Below are 8,164 nucleotides of genomic sequence, written 5' to 3' on the forward strand. Positions count from 1 at the left end.
TGATAATTCCAGGGCTCAACTATCCGGGGAAGAATATGAATGTGTACATGCAGCCGCTTAAGGACGAATTGCAAGAAGCTTGGGATAATGGGTTCAAAGCTGTTGGAGGAGGAGAGGAACCAGAACAAGGCGTCTCACCGGGCCCTATACGAGCTCCTCGTTGTACGTTTCTCGTGCATATTAGCTAAATCATGCACGTAATGTTCACATTACTAACTAATATGACTGACTCGTGAGAACCAAATGTGCATACCATGTACGAGAAAACAGTCAGACCCCTTCGCCGATGCCCCAGATTGCTCCGGCAACCACGGTGTGTTTGATTTGAATGGTCGTTAGTTACTAGTATTCACATTTCATTTGCATCATGCTAACGAGACATTATTGGAAATGATCTTTGGTGCAGCATGCCTCCCAACAAGCATCAACCAATCCTTCTGCGTCTGCCAATGGCGGAACCCCGACCGCTCCTTCACCTCCGTCTGCCACTGGCGCAGCCCCGACCGTTCCTTCACCTCCGTGATAATGGTATTTTTCTTCTTACTTAGCCTATTTAGTGCATTTATGACATAATTTAGCCTATTTAGTCCACAAATGACATAATAAGATGAAGAAAATACAGGAAGAGAAAGAAAAGAAGGAATAGGAAGAAAATACAACAAGATTAGCCTATTTAAGATTCTTCTTCTTCTTCTTCTTCCAAATTTTGAATACATCCTTGAGTTTTAAAACGTTCCAAATTTTGAATAATGTTTGGATTGAATGTTTTATGGATTTAAAAATTGTTCACAATTTGTTTTTTTTTGCGTAATCAGAAATATTCATGAATTTTTTTTAAAAAAAATTAGAACTAAAAAATCTCCATGAAGTTACAAAAAATTCGTGAATTCACAAAATATTCTTGAATTTCAAAAGTAGTCAAACTAAATTTGCCCATGAATTTAGCTTAGTTGTGTGCAAATTCTACAATATTATCTATCTAGGTATCACTAAAACCTGCCCCAGCCCCAGGTTTCAACACCTATGTCCATCTATTTAAGTCCATAACATGACACAAATAACTACAAAAAACACATCACTAGGTCTACACAAAAATCATTAACCTCGGTCTAGTTAATCCTAGTGAACATTATAATTTGGGGATTCGGGATTGATGAGCCGAACAAGATTAGACACACCGGAAGACTGGCATACTCTGTAAAATTCCATGACGAAATACGTTCTGATGCGAGCTGTACAAAAAAAACCATGTATTTCTAGCACATGCACAATTCACCATAAAAGTCCATCATTGTTTTGTGTAGCTCAGACCAAAACATATTTTGTCATGAAATTTTATAGAGATGTAGTATGCTTATGCAGGTTCATGTGTATATTTCAGTTTTTTAAAACTTCAAAATATGGTTTTTGGATTTTTCAAGAAAACAAGCTCCATGGAGCTCAACCTCAAAAAATTGGCCCACCTCATGATACATGCATAAAACACATATCTTTTACATCCACTATAAACCATATTTCTTTTACAAAGACAAGAAGTTTTGCTTCACTCGCCAAAGCTACAAAAATGCTACATCAGACTCTCCGCATGTGTAAAACTCATTTAATGACTCATGGCATTTTATCTCCTACCAGATTATAAAAGACTACAAAACCAGTTCCAGGAAGCAATTAAACTTGGCATACAAAAAACAACAAATTCAGTTTCACACTCCGAAGCATAGCTCCATGACAATCCTTGACATGTAAAGGAAAATTTATGAGTCATCCAATGCTCTACCGATGCCATTTGTGTTACCAATTAATACAATGATACAAAACTAGTCTTCATGAAACAATAAGATGGAGTGCGGGACATGCCAATCTGATTTATATCTAACAACTCGTACAAGATAAGAAAATGGATTTCACAAAAACAATAAGATGGAGCATGGGTGATCAAGCCCATAGCGCACGAGGTCGGGGAGGCCGCTTGGTGTAGGCAGGCTGGCGGCGGAGTCCGAGATGAAGCTGGCGACGGCAGACGACATTGGACGACGTGCGGACGAGCGCGTCAGCACCGGCACCCGGGCTGCCAAAGCAACGCCAGCGCCCGGGCAACGAGACCTGATCGACCAACGTAGCAGCGGCGCCCGAGCTCGAGGCAGCCGACGAGCCTGACGCAGTCGGGGACGATGCCGGCGAGGCAGACCGCAAGGCCGCCGTTCAGATGCAGTGGAGGTGGGTGGTGATGGAGAGGTCCCTGTTGGAGCAGGGCGGGGATGGCCTGCACAAGGCGAAGGGCGGGCGGACGCGCGGGAGACGGCCGTGAGGGGCCGCCTGTCCCGCGAGGCCGCCGGGTCGGTGAAGAAGCCGGCCGGTCGCGCCAGTGTTGGAGTAGAGGCGCACGGGGGTCAACGGCGGCGGCGGGCGACGCAAACCGATCTTAGATCGGAAAACCAGAAAGTAAAATGTCGATCAAGATGACTGGCCGGAGAGAGAGAAACCCGGAGCAAGGGCTCCAAAAAACGACTCTCTAGGGCAGCCGATCAACACGACCGGCGGATGAACCCTAGGTACGGGCGGCACGGCCCCCGGTGGCAGTCATGGAGGCCGACAGCCTCGGGGGCGGCGCGCGGGGCGGAAGCAGCGGCGGCTAGGATTTGGATCCATTAGGTTGATACCATGTTAGAAGGGATAGAGAGGGATAAAGAGGGATTGCCGGAATATGATTAATGTATTATTGAGCCTCGAGAACGACTATATATTGACTACAATACTTGGAGGGCAAGACGCCTCTCCTAGAGATAAGGTAAAAGACAGATTACAAATCCTAGACTACCAAATACACATATGTCTCTAACACCCGACGGGGAGATGACAGTTGTATAGTTTCTTTTTTTTGCGAAAGGGACCCAGACTACATTAAAATTAAGCAGTGGTACAAAGCACCCGAAGAAAAAGGAAAATTACAACCAACACCCTAGGAACCAATAATCCAGCAACCACCAACGCGGGATGAGGACACACCGCGGTCGCCATCACCACCGCTCCTTCACGGAGCAGGTGATAACCTTGATCATGCGCACTGACAGTTGTATACTCTCAACCATGACCATGGATACCATGGATGGAACCAAGAGTTAAGATGTTAGGCATCCAGGTAGAAATATGTAAGTACATTAAAGATAACGTCTGACTATGAATCTGGAGCCCAAATTCAAGTGAAGACGAGTCTAACTTAAATTTTTATACATTCTATTTATGCAACCCAAAAAAGTTGGCACGAGGAATCATCTCGACACAATCACCATGAGAAAAATGACATGGATGCATTGCGTATAACACTAGCTCATTTGATCTAAAAATATAACGCTAGCTCAAATATATGGCAGCAAAACCAACCAAGGTATTAAGGTAACATGCACAAGTTAAAAGCAAGTGTTTTTTTATAATAAAAGAATGTGCGGTGGATGGGGCTATTTCCCCCCTCTCCTTATTTAATACTCCCTCCGTCTCATAATATAAAAACGTTTTTGACACTAGTGTAGTGTTAAAAACGTTTTTATATTTTGGGACAGAGGGAGTATATGATACACACACGTATCCTCAAAAACAAATGTGGTATTCACTGTAAGCATTTGACAACGATTAGATTCTAGTCCTTGAGCACACGCCATGCTTTTTTTTTTTTGAACTGATCACACGCCATGCTTGCCATCGCAACAAAGTATTCTTTTTTCACGACGGCAAATGTCTTGGCAGGGCTCAAGAGCGAACATGTTACGTTTTCCAGGGTTCATACGGTAAATAGACCCGGACGGGCCAGGCGGGCTCTCAGCAGGCCTCCACAGTTGTGGAAGCGTTAGCAGAGCCAGGAGGAGCGGGCTCTAAGCAGGCCGAAGAGGATGGGCCATGGGAATTAACGGGCCCAAGTGTCGTGGGCCGCAAAAAAAATTCGCCGTTGCCAGGAATCGAAACCGGGTCACACGCGTGACAGGCGGGAATACTTACCACTATACTACAACGACTTCTTGGCTATTGGATGCTCAACCAAGGATACTTAGAAGTGCTGACTACCCACGGAATGTTCTTCATTGCTGTGGTTCAGTTTTCTTGCGTGCTCCACATCACGCTGATTGCATGTTCCGGAGTAAATCGTCTCTCTTGAGCCCAATGAGTGAGAGGGACAGTACTGAGGTGTTGACTCAACTTGCTCAGGAAAGAGGAGACACTCACATAATTTCGATCAGACATGGAGAGAAGCAATGGTTCCAGAAACAAGCAGAGCGAGGATCTTCGGCCCCAGAAAGAAGAACATCCCTCGGTGTGACCTCAAGGCTCAAGCTGACTGTTGCAGCCTTCGGCAGACAATATTCAAGTTTAACGGCATGATCTCATGTTCCCGGCGTTAAGTTCTAGCTTTATCCCGCAAAACCTAGATGTCGGCATGTCGCAGGAGGATGAGAACGCTCTAGATGAACATGATTCGGTATTTCTCGATGAACCCGACACTGTTATACTGCCAGAAAACGAATCTTTGGATAAATTTTGTTGTCTCTATATGATAATTCAGATACACTTGTTACTAATGACGCCGGCGAGTATTTGGAACCTTTGAAAGATGCAATGTTGCGGATATTGATTCTGCACCCAGTCAACTTTGATCCACTCACTCCATATTCTATGTTGATATTTGTGCCCCTCCATATACCTTTGAAAAGATCAGATGTACATCGTTGCCCATGTGTTCTATATGCATGCTTCTTTTTTCTTTAGTTGGTAACACTATTTTTTTCACTAGAAAAATGCTTATATCTCTCACGACTGTTTGCTTCTTGGGTTGGCCTGCCTAGTTAAATGAGAGGGCCGCCCCCTAAGGAAACTATGGTAAATATTTCAGTATTTTTAGCGGGATTATACCAGTGCATTGATTATTTGAGGGGCAATGCTACGCGTCTTTAAAGATCAGCCGGGCCGCGAGCCGTCGGATTTGCCATATCTAGCGAGCGAGCGTGTCTTCACCACTGCAACACGGGGCTTGTTGTAGAATTGTTTCTGAAACATAAGACTTGTTGCAGACATTTTTTGCAACAACTGTTTTGTTGCAAAAAATTTTTTGCAACTGAGGTTTTGTTCTAATTTTTTTTGCAACTGAGGTCTGGTTGCAGAAAATTTCCTCGGCAGATGTTTTGTTGTAAAACATGACTCATCGTAATCACTCCAAATAGTACAGAACTTAACTTGTGTGATCAGGAGAAAACTTCCCTGGCGGCGACGTCTAGGGTTTTGACTCCTCTGGCGATCTGCCAGAGTTGCTGCTAACCTACGAGATTAGCCAAGCTCCGTCGGGGTGCCTGCACTCGGATCGGGTCTGCCATCCTTGTTGAGCGCTCTGACCTCTCGGTGGAGGGCGCGAGGGGGACCAATCTAGGTTTCTCGCCATGGCAAGCAACGAATCGGGAGCAAGTAGCCAGAGCAGGGTCTCTGGACGAAGAAGGGACGGGAAGTCCCCCATTGATGATCTCCTCATGCGCCTAGATCTGCAGGACGAGGAAGATGACGACCTGAACTTTGACGAGGAATTCCCGGATGTCCGCAGGCAGAATTCATGGCGATCTGCCGCGTGCACACAACCAAACCGTTCTCAAGGGAATCGTTCTACACACATATGAGGGCGGTGTGGAGTCTAGCACAGGACGTGAACTTCAAGCCGGTGGGCGAGAACTTGTTCGTCCTCACTGTTAATTGTCTAGGAGATTGGAGGAGAGTTACTGAACAGGGTCCGTGGCTTTTCCGGGATAATGGTGTTCTGATTGAGCCGTATGATGGTTTTCAGAAGTTGGACCTGGTAATTCTTGATAAGATCTCTGTCTGGATACAAATCCAAAACCTACCCCCCGGATATAGGAGGAAGGAGGTCCTCGAAGCATGGTGTAGGAGAGTTGGGGAGGTTATGTACGTCAATCTCTCTCCCCGCAGGGATGGGAAGTCTGTACGAGTTAGGGTAAAACTTGATGCAAACAAGCCCCTGACTAGGTTTCTGTCGATCACAAAGAATGAAGAAAAGGTGTTCTACCAAGTGTTCTATGAAAAAATTCCTAAGTTCTGTTTCTTTTGTGGTCTTCTAGGACACACACACCTAGAACATGGCAATGGCAAGCATGACCCGAAAGATCTGAACTGGGGCGTGATTGGCTACTAGCTCCGATGTTCACCCCTCCGGTTTTCAGTACCAACCCAGCTAGGGGTGGGAGTAGGGGGGTGGGAGTGGAAGGGGCGGGAGAAACGCCTATGAGTCTCAGAAGCGTGTTGATCCATCCCAAACGGATCAAGACCTTGTTGATACAGCTACCAGCCCTGTAAAAGGGGAGCGGGCAAGGGACCTTGATCTCCAGATTTCTGGAAGGAAACGCCTGAATTTTGAAACGCCAAGCGCCACTGTTGACCCCCCTACTGCAGCTGTTTCTGGTGGGGTGGCTGGACATGAGATGGTGGTTTTTGTTGGGGGAAGAGAAGATAACCCAGAGAGGAAGGAGGATGACGATGGGGACACCCTGTCTCAAGACTCAAAGAGGACCAAATTGGACAGTATCACTGTGATGGATTCCAGTGACAAAGTATCGACGGGCTCCGAGAGGGAGCCTGTCGGGCCGATCGCAATGAAAATACTGAGCTGGAACTGCCGGGGGTTAGGGAAATCCCCGGCAGTTAGATTGCTCCTCGAGCTCCAGGGGCGAGTAAGACCGGATGTGATTTTTCTGCCGAGTCACATCTGACTGTTGCTAGGGCAGAGAAAATGAAGAGAAAGTTGTCCTTTGATGAGATGATAATGTGGGAAAGTGATGGTAGAAGTGGTGGTTTGGTACTCTTCTGGCAGAAGGGTTTAAATGTGACATCAAAGGAGGTTCACTCGAATTTCTTGGATATCCGAATTGACGAAAACAGTGGCTCGGGATGGCGGATCACTGGTCTATATGGAGAACCAAGTGGGGATAAAAACATTTGACTTGGGAGTATCTTCGCTCCCTACAAAATATGGTTGACCTTCCTTGGATCGTCCTTGGTGACTTCAACGAAATCCTCATGGGAAGTGAGAAGGAAGGTGGGGCTCTCAGGTCCCAAAGGAACATGCAAAATTTTTGTGATGCACTGGCAGATTGTAACCTGTTTGATATGGGTTACGTCGGAGACATATTCACATGGCGAAGGGGAAGGATCCGGGAGAGGCTTGACCGGGCTGTATGTGACCAAAGATGGAATGATCTCTTTCCTCTAGCGGGAGTGATCCACGGTGAATTCTCCAAATCTGATCATAGACCGATAGTGGTTGATACAGAGTACCATAGCAATGCAAGGGTTACACCTATAACCAGGAAGAAATTCTTTGAAGCCAGGTGGCTTGTCGAGGATTCAGTTGACGACATGGTGGGCCAAGCGTGGGCAGCGGCTAATTCCGGCCCAGGGGGCCTGGCCCAAAAAGTGCGGGAGGTGCACTCGGCCCTACATGCATGGGACAAGCAAGTGCTGAAGGAACCGCGGCATCAGCTGCGGGCGCTGCAAGATGAGCTTAACCAGATCATGTCCGGGCCTCTCTCTGACGAGGCGACTGCAAAGATTCAGGAGCTTCAGTTAAAAATTGAAAATGTTCATGAAAAGGAGGAGATCAAGTACCTTCAGAGAAGCCATGCGAATTGGCTGAAACATGGAGACCGAAATACTAGTTTCTTTCAGAATTTCGCTTCTATGCGGAGGAAGATTAATTGCATTAAAAAGCTCAAGGATGGGAATGGAGGCTGGATTGAGGACCCTACAACTATAAAGTCACATATCAAAGGATATTTCCAGCATCTATTTTCTACTGAATTATTGAATGAAAATGATGATGTAATAAACAAGGTTAACCCTTGTGTTTCTCATGAGATGAATGAAATCCTTACAAAACCTTATACTCGGGAAGAAGTCAAGAAAGCACCGTTCAGTATTGGAGACCTCAAGGCGCCAGGGCCGGATGGGTTACATGCTGTCTTCTTCAAGAGGTACTGGTCTCTGTTAGGGGACAAGCTTACGGATGAGGTGCTTCGAGCTCTTAATACGGGTGTTATTCCAGAGGAGTGGAATGACACCATCATTGTTCTCATCCCCAAAGTGGAGAACCCAGAGGAGGTAACAAAATTCTGACCAATAA

Source organism: Triticum aestivum, chromosome 7A (genome assembly GCF_018294505.1).
Source record: "Triticum aestivum cultivar Chinese Spring chromosome 7A, IWGSC CS RefSeq v2.1, whole genome shotgun sequence".
Lineage (NCBI taxonomy): Eukaryota > Viridiplantae > Streptophyta > Magnoliopsida > Poales > Poaceae > Triticum > Triticum aestivum.